We start from the raw sequence: 13963 nt of genomic DNA, 5'->3' as shown, positions 1-13963 counted from the left end.
AAAATATGGAGTGTTTTTGTCCCTCCACCAACTCGTACAGTATCACTTCTTCAATGCTATGTATATGATACATTCCATATCGATACAGGATGCATTATAATGCTTCCCAATGGTCACATACATCAGATGACAGGTAGCTGTCATTGCTTTTACATCTGACGGTAAAAAAAGGGAAGGAGGAAAGCTGTAGAATTAATGGAAAGCTCGCAGTAAATGGCGTCAGCAGAATCAAACGGGTGGGGAAGACATTAATATGGGAATCTCCGTATGACTGTCGCGACGTGAAGACGAGCATTTACGTGCTTAAATGCAGCTTTACTGTTCAAATGCTTTGATGTTTGCTTTTCTCTCTCATTTACGTACGTTCAGTTAATCCTCTTGAACCACTTGTTCTCCTTCCTTGGTCATCTGTTCCTCGTGCAGGAGATTAAACCCAATGAAGAGATCCATTCCCATGCATGCAGTGTGATTAGCAACAGTGCTTTTCTCGTGCACAGATTAATTGGCTGGCATGAAATCCCACCTTGTTATGTTTCGTGATGGTAGTGCTATAGTGATCATTGTATCAAGCCACAAAGCTAAGAGAAATAGTTAGGGTTATACCTCTTCTCCTAGACCTGCAGCTTTCACGTTGCCTTAACTTGTGACCTGTAAATATTCGTACAATAACAGAGAGAAGTTGTGATCAAGCTTGGAGAAGAAGAAGACGAGAATGAGCAGTTTACTGTTAAAAGTAGGCAGCCTTGACTGGGTGGGATGAAAGAGTACTAAGATATTGGCACGGCTCAATCAGATAACAAGGTCTTAGGGCTTTGCATTGCCCAAAAATGGTGCACTCTGAGTGAGCCGGGCCAACATCATAGTAACTATTTCATGGTGATCTCGTCCTCCTCCATTTGCAACTGCAGACACTGCTTTCTTCTCCTGGCGAGAGGTGCGGAAGAAAGAAAAGAAGGAAGACGACTGCAAAATTGAGCAGCTTCTCTCTTCTGACGAGAAGATGGGAAGCTTGAGAGATGAGAGAGAGGTGGTGGAGGAATGGAATGTCTTGGAATTTAAGGAGGTCGAAGGGTGGGGATGGCATTTAAGGCTCCCGACAACCAAAGGAGATAGACAGGCTGCAGCATTAATAGTAAACCTCCCTCTCGATATTATTCTCACCCTCCAGTCTCTCTCTCTCTCTCTCTCTCTCTCTCTCTCTCTTCTCAGAAACATTGTTTACATCTATGTGACTTTTCTTAATTAATAAGATGACATTTTTCTCGTGACGAGAAACGAGCTTTGGTTCCCTTCTCTTACTTTTCATTTATATACGTGCATCCAAATGGTACACGAAGGTATCACTCCAGCAACAGCTTTTGAGATTTAGCTTCTTCAGACATTAACTGATGTCGTCTGACCATTGAAGGCTACATCATGTGAAGAGAGAGAGAGAGAGAGAGAGACAGAGAAGGGGGGGGGGGGGGGGGTAAAACTTGTTGCGTGCATGCAAAGACAATGGAGCATAAATGTTACAGATGAGACGGTGAGTCGACTAATTAAATCGCTCTTTCCATTGAAGCTTTATATTATGGAGAAAATGAACAGACACCATATAATGTATACTCGAGATAAACACATATACAAGTGGAATCAGCAACAACAGCAGCAGCAGCAGCAGCAGCAGCTGCTACTGGCTTCTGACCCCCTCTCCCTGTATCACATGATGCTGCATGTTGTATGCAGATCAATTAAATGAAGGAGTGGCTCTTGGGAGAAGAGAGATGCTTCATCGCCTGAGGTGTGGAGTAACTAATGGTTGTAGATTTCAAGAGGGAGAAGGAAGGAAAGGCGAAGGTGTGGGGTGGCGATGGGAGGAGTAAATGCGATAGGGGGAATGGGGGGGTTCGGAAGAGGAGTAAATGAGGGGGAATCTTTGTCTGACGCACCAGCATCGATGTGTATAAATGCCTCCCCTCTCTTGTCAAACCTGTTTTAGCACGCTGCAGCGACCTCCACCTTCTCTCTCTCTCTCTCTCTCTCTCTCTCTCGCGGGATCATTTAATCCTTGCCAACAACCTCTCTACGGGCCAGGAAGTGCACTGCTGCATGTCTTGGCTTGAGTCACGGCTTACGAACTGGAGTGGTGACATGCATGCAACGCACATTTCCTCATGTCTCGACTTGAGGCACCACAGGCTGATATAACATGTCTGTGTGAGAGATCTCAAGTATGAGATACGTATGCCAAGCAAGATACAGGGATCCAACACATATATGGATATGAATGTAAAGAAATATATACCTAAAACATTAATTTATACTTAAAGTTTATTTAAATTAAGAGTTCAAAATTTAATCGTGTAAATAAATATTTATATATAAAACGTCTTAAAATTTGATTTGATGATGATATACTAGACTTACATACCGAAGATTGTGATATTAGCTAGTATACATGGTAAAAATTAGTTTGATGGTAATATATCGAATCTCACCTTCGTCATATACAAATATTTATATACTAACTCATCTTAGAAGTGTAAGATCTTATTTTATAAATTTTATATACCTAAAATTTTAGTATGATGAATAAAGTTTGAGACCTCATCATAAAATTTATCACTTATGTTGGTTTTGAATAATGTATATATATTTTTTTATATAAAAATATTAGAGTTGATAATGCACTTGATTCACTTTCCTAATATTATATATGAGATACTCTCTTAGCTTTTAGGTCTAAAATCTCTTTCTCATAACTTTTTTTTATAGGTCCTATCTATTAGAGTTAGCCCCAAGAAATTTACCAAAGGGTAATTTTAGTAACTCAACAAAGACAATAAAGCGAAAAGATAAAAGCGACAAGAACACCATATTTATGTGGTTTGATCAATTAATCTTGACCTATATTCACGGACGAAGGAGGAGCAAATCATTACTATAAAAGAGACTATTACAAATGCCTTAAGAAGATATTCTTGGGCCATAAAACACCCGAAAATACTAAATAAGAAAAAACCCAAACTATAAGCCCAAACTATTTAACTGAGTGTGTACTTAAACCCAAAGCAAACACTTAGGTTTTTCTTGTGGTGACTTCAAAGCCCAGGCCTTTATTTATAGTTCCAATAGGAGATAACAAGCCTGATTTTTCTGATGTGGGATTATAGAAATTTCCAAACTAACAAATCTCCACATTGACATGTCCAAACAAAACTTGCTCCACCTTCTTCGTAAAAGCCCCAACGGGCAATCACCAATAATGAACACCAACTAAGTTCAAGCACTGCTTGAACTTGTAAACCGAAAGAGGCTTCATAAGCATATTGCTAGTCATAAGTGCCCAGCAAGCCAATCACGTGAGTGATGGCACGTGTGACTTGATACAGAATCTTTTTGCTTATTATATTTTGGCGTATATCACTTTATAACTATTGCATAAATGCATATATATTGTGATGTCCTTGGATTTGTGCAATGGGAATCAGATCGTGATGAGATCACGATAATGAGATCGATTCACCTTTAAACACATATCCTAAATAATCCCGGTCATAGGTTACTCGAGAGGGACATCGTGATAACCGGATAGACTGGTGTGCTGTATACCCGTCCATATGATGGATGCAGCTGGTCTCATAGCTGCTCGTGTAGGGACACTAGGGATACAGTACAGGTGCTCATTGGAGAATGAGTTCACTGATTGATCCGCTTACGGAATGCTGGATGGTTAATGATGCCTTATTGTCAAACAACGATTCCGTAGTCCTAGTGGTGTATCTGGTTCTTAGACTTGAGACACCAAGGATGTCCTGTATGAGTGCTCCACTCTTTGATACCAGACTTATAGGTTTGGCTGTTCCCAGATCTAGTACAGCTGGTCATTGGGAGTGGTAGTCGACCTTACGAGGGCTATTGAGTGTCGATAGAGGATCATCCACTCTCGGTATCATGAGAGGAATATCCCATGTGTTCTTGCTCAGACAAATCCCTGGCCAGGGTCATTCGGGTTGAGAGAGAAAGAGTTCTCCGGGAGAATCCGATTAGAGCGAGACTCGAGTAGAAACCGTATGGGTCTGACAGCACCATGCTCGATATACGGTCTCTGGGATATTAGATGGATGAGGGACTATAGGTACATGGTAACTGAGGACAGACAGGTCCAATGGATTGGATTCCCCTGTATCGTCTGGGGACTACGGCGTAGTGGCCTAGTACTTCCGTAGTCGACGAGTCGAGTGAATTATTACAGAGATAATAATTCACTGAGTTAGAAGGAGTTCTGACAGGTATGACTCACGGCCAGCTCGATATTGGGCCTAGAGGGTCACACACATATGGTAGGCATTGCGATGAGTAGAGGTTCGGATATGAGATATCCGACGGAGCCCTTGTCTTATTGGATGCAGATCCAATACCCACTAGGGAAAGGACCCATTAGGGTTTTGACACGGGATCTCTATAAATAGGAGGGATTCACAGCCTCATAGGCTAGAGTCTTTGCTTGCCCTTCCTATTCTCCTCTCCCTCTCCACCTCAGAGTAGGCCTGGAGTTTTGAGGAGCGTCGTCGCAACCCTGCTGTGTGGATCACCGCTAGAGAGGAGGACGCTTGACCTCCTTCACCCTCTCCTAAGGATCTGCAAGGAAACAGGGATATACGATCTCCCTAGGTAACACAATCTCTATACGCAGTTTTGTGTTTTTGCGGATTTTGCGCACCAATCTTCGCACGACGATGAACATCTTTTTGGGAATCGGGGATTTTTGTTTTCTTGTTCTTCCGCTGCGCATATGATGTCGCCCCCTATGATTTCCCAACAGTGGTATCAGAGCCAGGTTGTTCGTGCGAATGATTGGTTTTTGAACTGCGTGTGTTGTGTTTAGGAAGAATATTGACGTCAAAATCGTTGACGCAAAAGCAAGGAAGGGCAGCAACAGTTGCTGCCCTCGATCTGCATGCCTGCAGCCAGCCGCAGCCGCAGACAGGCAGCACAGCGCCGGCGCATGTGCAAGCGCTGTGCCTGCAGCAGCCGGCCGGCGGTCTGCTTGCAGCAGGCTTGCGGCCGGCGGGGCTGGCAGCCCGCTCGGTAGAAGCGCCTGCGGCCACTGAGCCCGCGGGCAGAGGCGCCGCGGGGCAGCAGCGCGGGCTGAGGTACCGCAGGGCAGCGGCGCCTGTGGCTGCTGCTCCCACGGGCAAAAACCCCGCAGGGGCGGCCGCCAGCGAGACAGCACCACCTGCGGGCGCTGACTCGCGGGCAGAACCGCCCGCGGAGGCGGCGGCGCCCGCGGGGGCGCCCACCTGCAACGGCAGCGACCCCAGCGGGCGTGCCACCTGCAGGCGAGGGCAGTGCCCTCGCCCTCGCCGCACAGGCCGCCGCCAGCAGGGTGGCGGCGGCGGCGGCGCAGCAGCAAGGGGGAGAAGGGCATTAGGGTTTTCTGGGCAAAAAAAGACAGTTTTGCCCCCTCGGAATTTGAGAAATTCCAGTTTCTGTCTTTTGTCCAAATTACGAAAATACCCTTAGGAATTGAGAAATTCCCTATATATCCCTGATTTCAGAAAATATTAATTAATTAAAAGGTTTAGTTGATTATTATTTTTATTATTATCTAGTAGTCCTACATGATGATGATTATTTATACATGTGATGTATGATGAGTGGACGGATGATCATAGACCGTGTGATGTGTGTACTTGTGATTATTATTATTGAGGTCTGCGAACCTCCATTATATTTCTCGTTTATTGTCGGGCCTGCGTGCCTATGATTAAGTTGTAATCACATGAGGAGGCGCAACGGGAGCGTGGATGCCATAGCGGGACCCACGAGACAGACGATCGTGATGCATGGAGATGCATCAAGATGTCGACGGAACCGACGAGGACGAGATGGACGATCACAAGGCATGGAGATGCACCGTTGCACACATAGATCTTGATGTGAGTGATTAGGCCTACTGGCTCGGGCCTAATCATATTAGGTTGTGGTCCATGATCATCTGGTGTGATTGCTTATACACATACTAGATATGTATATATATTTGCATGCGATGTAGATATATATTAAATATGTATATGTGTGACATGTCATATTAGGAGACCAAATCATAGAAACATCTCTCGATAAAATTAAGTCGGTAAACGTGAGGCAATTAGATTGACCCACGTGGCCTTCCATCGTTATGAGTAGGAACCGAATCCCGGTGTAGGTTGAGTTGGTCGAGTCCCTCGAGACTCACCTATATCGCGATTCGCTATCTTACTTACGACATAGAGATGTCACCGGTGACCTGAGGGCATGATATGCTTGGTCGAGTCCCTCGAGGGTATATCATCAAATCAGACTCATCTTGTAACGAAGGTGTTGACTTAACCGAGCATCATGGTTGGTCGAGTCCCTCGAGGCCATGGTGATTCGGAGGCTGAACAGGACGGGAATCACAAGGAGTTGTGATCGGCAAGAGTTGTCTACCTTTTAGGCTTAGTGTGATTGGTCGAGTCCCTCGAGGTTACACTAAGACGCTGATTGGATCCTGATCCCCACTAGAAGTCTGCCGGAGACTTCCGTTTCACGTGCTGAGGGTGTCGCGTGACTCGTTAGTAAAATAGTGGGAGCATATTAAGATAGAAGTCCATATCTTGATAGTTTATTTCTTGCAAAATCTGCATGTTATTCATTTTTGCTACATCTTTATTTTCAGAAAATGTCGCTTTCAAATCCCTTACGTGGCATACTTGATGTCAACCGCCTCACTGGTCCAAATTATACGGATTGGCTCCGTAACTTGAGAATTGTTCTCACAGCGGAAAAAATCATGTACGTCCTTGATACAGTGATGCTTACGCCCGAAGAAGGGGCAAGCGAGGATGAGATCGCTCGCTACGTGAAGTACATTGATGACTCCACTCTTGCTCAGTGCTATATGTTGGGCTCTTTGACTCCAGAGTTACAGAGACAACATGAAAAGATGGATGCCAGATCCATTCTCCTACATGTCCGTAAATTGTTTGAGGAACAGGGAAGGACTCAACGATATGAGATATCCAAGAGCCTTTTCCGCGCTAGGATGACTGAGGGGACACCGGTTCAGAACCATGTCCTAAAGATGATTGAGTGGATAGAGAAACTCACAGGTCTAGGAATGGTCCTAGAGGATAACTTGTGTGTGGACATTGTACTTCAGTCCCTACCAGATTCCTTTTCACAGTTCATAATGAACTTTAATATGAACAAGCTTGAGGTGACTCTCCCAGAGCTCCTCAATATGTTGAGGGAGGCAGAGAGTACTATTAAGAAAGAGAAGCCAGTTCTCTACACTGGTGAGACCAGAAAGAAAAGGAAAGCAGAAAGGTCCCTTAAGAAGGGAAAGGGCAAGGGCAAACAAGGTAAAGCAAAGGTTGCTAAGAAAGACCCAACAAAGGACAAAGGCCAGTGCTTCCACTGTGGTAAAGATGGGCACTGGAAGAGAAACTGCAAAGAGTACCTTGCAGAAAGGGCGAAACAAAAGCTTGATGAAGCTTCAGGTACATTCATGATCAGTCTCCATTTGTCAGACTCTTATGATAACACATGGGTATTAGATACCGGTAGTGCTTATCATATATGTAATTCGTTGCAGGTTCTGGCAAGGCCTAGGAGACTAGAGAGAGGCGAGATGGACCTCAAGATGGGTAATGGAGCAAAAGTTACTGTATTAGCTGTTGGCGAGGTCACCCTACATCTGCCTAGTGGAGCTTTTATTGCATTAGATGCATGTTATTTTGTTCCTTCTATTATCAAAAACATTATCTCCATTTCATGTTTAACAGTTAGTGGATATAAATTTGTTTTTGAGAACAATGGTTGTTCGATATTATTAGATGATAAGAACATCACGAGAGGAACATTGCATAATGGTTTATTTATGTTAGACACCACTCCACATATCATGAATATAAATGTGTCCAAAAGGAAACGAGATGAGTTGAACAGTGCATACCTGTGGCATTGTAGGCTAGGTCACATCCATGAAAGAAGGATTCAAAAGTTGCTAAATGATGGATATCTAGATCCATTCGACTATGTGTCATATGCAACTTGTGAGCCTTGCATTTGTGGAAAACTGACCAACTCTCCATTTAGTGGAATTGGAGAGAGAGCCACTGAGTTGTTGGAACTCATACATAGTGATGTATGTGGACCCATGTCAACTCATGTCATTGGAGGTTACTCCTACTTCATTACATTTACTGATGATTTCTCAAGGTATGGATATGTGTACTTAATGAAGTACAAGTCCGAGGCCTTTGAGAAATTCAGAGAGTATAAGAATGAGGTGGAGAACCAGACTGGAAAGAGTATCAAAACTCTTCGATCAGATCGAGGAGGTGAGTACTTAAGTACAAAGTTTACTCACTTCCTCAAGGACCATGGGATATTATCCCAATGGACACCTCCTTATACACCTCAGCTCAATGGTGTCTCTGAAAGGAGAAATCGTACATTATTAGATATGGTACGGTCCATGATGAGTTTCGCTGACCTACCCATCTCATTCTGGGGATATGCCCTAGAAACCGCAGCTTACCTTCTGAACAGAGTTCCAACTAAGTCGGTGGTGTCTACACCATATGAGATATGGAAAGGGAAGAAGCCTGATCTTAAAGTAGTTAAGATTTGGGGCTGCTCTGCCCATGTTAAAAGACACAACCCCGATAAGTTAGAATCAAGGACAGGGCGATGTAAATTTGTGGGATACCCCAAGGAAACTTGTGGGTATTACTTCTATCATCTCGAGGACCAAAAGGTCTTTGTAGCTAAGAGAGCAGTGTTCCTTGAGAAGGAACACATTCTTGACGGAGACAGTGGGAGAATGATAGAATTGAGCGAGGTTGGAGAACCAAGCTCAAGCACCACTCTACAGCCCGAGTCTGTTCAGGTATCTAATACACAAGTTTCAACTTTACGCAGGTCTGATAGAGTATCCCATCCTCTTGAGAGATATGTGGGACATATTAGAGCAGAGGATGTAGAGGATATTGATCCTCAGACCTACGAGGAGGCTATTATGAGTATAGACTCCGGGAAGTGGAAAGAAGCCATGAATTCTGAGATGGATTCTATGTACTCCAATAAGGTTTGGAACCTAGTTGATGCACCCGAAGGTATTGTACCCATCGGTTGCAAGTGGATCTTTAAGAAAAAGATCGGAGTAGATGGAAAGGTAGAGACCTATAAAGCAAGGCTAGTGGCTAAGGGGTATCGTCAAAGGCAAGGTGTTGACTACGACGAAACTTTCTCACCCGTAGCAATGCTAAAATCCATCAGAATTCTATTGGCTATTGCAGCACACTATGATTATGAGATCTGGTAGATGGATGTGAAAACCGCATTCCTCAACGGGAACCTGGAGGAGGAGGTGTATATGATGCAACCTGAGGGATTTGTGTCCAAGAACTGCCCAGATAAGGTGTGTAGGTTGCTTAGATCCATTTATGGACTAAAGCAAGCTTCCCGAAGTTGGAACATAAGATTTGATGAGGCAATCAGATCTTATGACTTCGTTAAGAACGAAGATGAGCCTTGTGTATACAGAAAGGTAAGTGGGAGCGCTATCACCTTTTTTGGTGTTATATGTGGATGACATCCTCATCATTGGGAATGACGTAGGAATGCTATCCACAGTAAAGACTTGGTTATCTAGACACTTCTCCATAAAGGACTTAGGGGAAGCATCCTATATCTTGGGGATTAGAATCTATAGAGATAGATCTAAGAGGATGCTTGGCTTGTCCCAGTCCAAGTACATAGAAACCATTGTCAAAAGTTTTGGCATGAAAAATTCCAAGAAAGGGCGAACATGGATATGATACCTTATGCCTTAACAATAGGGTCTATCATGTATGTCATGCTATGTACTAGGCCTGATATAGCGCATGCTCTGAGTGTCACGAGCAGGTATCAGGCGGATCCAGGCTTGGAGCACTGGAAAGCAGTAAAGTGTATCCTTAAGTACTTGAGAAGGACTAAGGATCTTTTACTAGTAAATGGAGGTAATAGCCTTAAGGTTGAAGGCTTCACTGACTCATGTTTTCAGTCTGATGTCGATGATAGCAAGTCGAATTCAGGGTATGTGTACACCTTGAATGGAGGAGCAGTGTGCTGGAAGAGTTCCAAGCAAGATACTACTGCTGACTCGACCATAGAGGCGGAGTACATTGCTGTATTAGATGCAGCAAAGGAGGGAGTCTGGGTGAAGAAGTTCATCACAGATTTGGGAGTCGATACAGATAGCGACAAGTCGACTTCCTTATATTGCGACAACTATGGGGTGATTACTCAAATAAGGGAACCCGGGTCTCATCAGAAGTGTTCTGAGGAGGTTCCAGCTTATCAGAGAGATCGTAACCCGAGGAGATGTAGCAGTGGAAAGAGTTCCATCCGAAGATAACATTGCAGATCCACTGACAAAGCCGTTGTCTCATATTGTCTTTGAGCGTCACAGGGGTCTGATGGGGATCAGACACATAGGTGATTGGCTTTAGGTCAAGTGGGAGATTGCTAGTCATAAGTGCCCAACAAGCCAATCACGTGAGTGATGGCACGTGTGACTTGATACAGAATCTTTTTGCTTATTATATTTTGGCGTATATCACTTTATAACTATTGCATAAATGCATATATATTGTGATGTCCTTGGATTTGTGCAATGGGAATCGGATCGTGATGAGATCACGATAATGAGATCGATTCACCTTTAAACACATATCCTAAATAATCCCGGTCATAGGTTACTCGAGAGGGACATCGTGATAACCGGATAGACTGGTGTGCTGTATACCCGTCCATATGATGGATGCAGCTGGTCTCATAGCTGCTCGTGTAGGGACACTAGGGATACAGTACAGGTGCTCATTGGAGAATGAGTTCACTGATTGATCCGCTTACGGAATGCTGGATGGTTGATGATGCCTTATTGTCAAACAACGATTCCGTAGTCCTAGTGGTGTATCTGGTTCTTAGACTTGAGACACCAAGGATGTCCTGTATGAGTGCTCCACTCTTTGATACCAGACTTATAGGTTTGGCTGTTCCCAGATCTAGTACAGCTGGTCATTGGGAGTGGTAGTCGACCTTACGAGGGCTATTGAGTGTCGATAGAGGATCATCCACTCTCGGTATCATGAGAGGAATATCCCATGTGTTCTTGCTCAGACAAATCCCTGGCCAGGGTCATTCGGGTTGAGAGAGAAAGAGTTCTCCGGGAGAATCCGATTAGAGCGAGACTCGGGTAGAAACCGTATGGGTCTGACAGCACCATGCTCGATATACGGTCTCTGGGATATTAGATGGATGAGGGACTATAGGTACATGGTAACTGAGGACAGACAGGTCCAATGGATTGGATTCCCCTGTATCGTCTGGGGACTACGGTGTAGTGGCCTAGTACTTCCGTAGTCGATGAGTCGAGTGAATTATTACAGAGATAATAATTCACTGAGTTAGAAGGAGTTCTGACAGGTATGACTCACGGCCAGCTCGATGTTGGGCCTAGAGGGTCACACACATATGGTAGGCATTGCGATGAGTAGAGGTTCGGATATGAGATATCCGACGGAGCCCTTGTCTTATTGGATGCAGATCCAATACCCACTAGGGAAAGGACCCATTAGGGTTTTGACACGGGATCTCTATAAATAGGAGGGATTCACAGCCTCATAGGCTAGAGTCTTTGCTTGCCCTTCCTATTCTCCTCTCCCTCTCCACCTCAGAGTAGGCCTGGAGTTTTGAGGAGCGTCGTCGCAACCCTGCTGTGTGGATCACCGCTAGAGAGGAGGACGCTTGACCTCCTTCACCCTCTCCTAAGGATCTGCAAGGAAACAGGGATATACGATCTCCCTAGGTAACACAATCTCTATACGCAGTTTTGTGTTTTTGCGGATTTTGCGCACCAATCTTCGCACGACGATGAACATCTTTTTGGGAATCGGGGATTTTTGTTTTCTTGTTCTTCCGCTGCGCATATGATGTCGCCCCCTATGATTTCCCAACACATATCAGTTGGATTGTCCTTCGTATGAATTTTCTGAACAAGGACATTTCCCTCAACAATAGTATCTCATTTGTATCCAATAATTTTCTTATCCGAAGGCGGCTTCATAAGATCTCAAGTTCTATTCCGATGGAGAGATTCAATTTCTTCATTCATCGCGATCAACCACTTAGCGGAATTATCACATGAAACTACATTTGAGTAGGAAGTAGGCTCACCAACTTCACTTGTTTCTTTTGCAACAAATAAAGCATATGCAACCAAATTTGTATATCTTTGTGGTAGTCAAATATTTCTCCGTGATCTATCCTTGGCTATGGAATATTGCTCTTCCTTTAGATCAACTTTGTCAGTAGACTCCGGACTATCTACTGCCATTCTTTGAGTAGAAGAGTTTAACTTAAAAGAATTTGAACTACCAATCTCAAGCTCCATCTGCTTCTGCGTACTATCATTTATACAACTAGTAGATTCTTCTTTAGAAGATAACATAGACAATTCATCAAAAGTAACATCTCTAGTGATTACAAATTTCGGGGATTTGGGATCAGAACACCATAATTTGTATCCTTTCACCCCAGAAGCATACCCAAGGAAAATATATTTTTTAGTTCGAGACTCTAATTTTCCTTCATTTATATGCATGTATGCTGGACACATAAAAATTTTTAAATCAGAGTAATCAGCAGGAGTACCTGACCAAACTTCCTCCGGAGTTTTAAAGTTAAGTGTTGCAGAAGGAGTGCGGTTGACAACGTAACAGGCCATATTAATTACCTCTACCCAAAAGTCCTTTGTCAACCTTACATTTGAGATCATACACCTTGCTCTCTCCAAGAGTGTTATGTTCATACGTTCGGTCACACCATTTTGCTGAGGCGTCATCCTAACAGTGCGATGGCGAACGATTCCTTCATTTTTGTAAAATTCATTAAAGTCACCTTCACAAAATTCCATGCCATTATCTATTCGAAGTCACTTAATCTGTTTACCTGTTTGCTTCTCAATCAAAGCCTTCCATTGTTTAAAGGTTAGAAAAACATCTTCAGAAAATAAATCCAAATTTTCCTGGAATAATCGTCAATGAAAGTCAACATATACCTAGCACCACCCTTAGACTAAACATGAGCTGGACCCCAAAGGTCTGAATGAATATAGTCAAGAGTACCTTTCATTTTGTGAACTGCCGGAGAATTGAAGCTGACTCTTTTCTACTTTCCAAAAATACAGTGTTCACAAAAATCTAGTGGCCCAGTACTCTGTCCACAAAGTATACCCCTTTTGCTCAATATACTCAAACATTTTTCGCTCATATGACCCAAACGCATATGCCATAATTTGGTGACGTCAAAATCAGACAATAATGATGACGAAACTACAACCGAACCTATGACAGTAGTTCCCTGCAGAATATATAAGCTACCAGACCTACAAACTTTCAAAACAACAAAAGCACTTCTAGAAACTTTCATAACTCCACCTTCAGTTGTGTATTTATACCCAAGAGCATCTAGGGTGCCTAAAGAGATGAGATTCTTTTTTAAATCAGAAACATGTCTAACATTAGTGAGCGTCCTCACAATACCATCATGCATTTTAATTCGAATTATTCCTCTATCAACAACATCACATGCTGCATTATTGCCCATCAAAACAATTCCACAATTACAAGATTCATATGTGGAAAACAAATCTCTATTAGGACACATGTGATAAGAACAACCTGAATCTAAAATCCATTCATTTTTAGACCTCGTCTTGTCATCAATAGCAGAGAAAATATTTCCAACATTCTCATCAGTTGCTACACTAGCTTCAGCAGACTCAGTAGTTTTCTCAATAATTTTTTTCTTTTGCTTTAATTTATTTTTCAATTTAAAGAAATCGGCCTTAATGTGCCCCATTTTATGACAATATCTACACTCCAAATTTCTATGTCTGGATTTAGAT

Source organism: Musa acuminata, chromosome BXJ3-5 (assembly GCF_036884655.1).
Source record: "Musa acuminata AAA Group cultivar baxijiao chromosome BXJ3-5, Cavendish_Baxijiao_AAA, whole genome shotgun sequence".
Lineage (NCBI taxonomy): Eukaryota > Viridiplantae > Streptophyta > Magnoliopsida > Zingiberales > Musaceae > Musa > Musa acuminata.
This window is presented reverse-complemented; position numbering follows the sequence as displayed.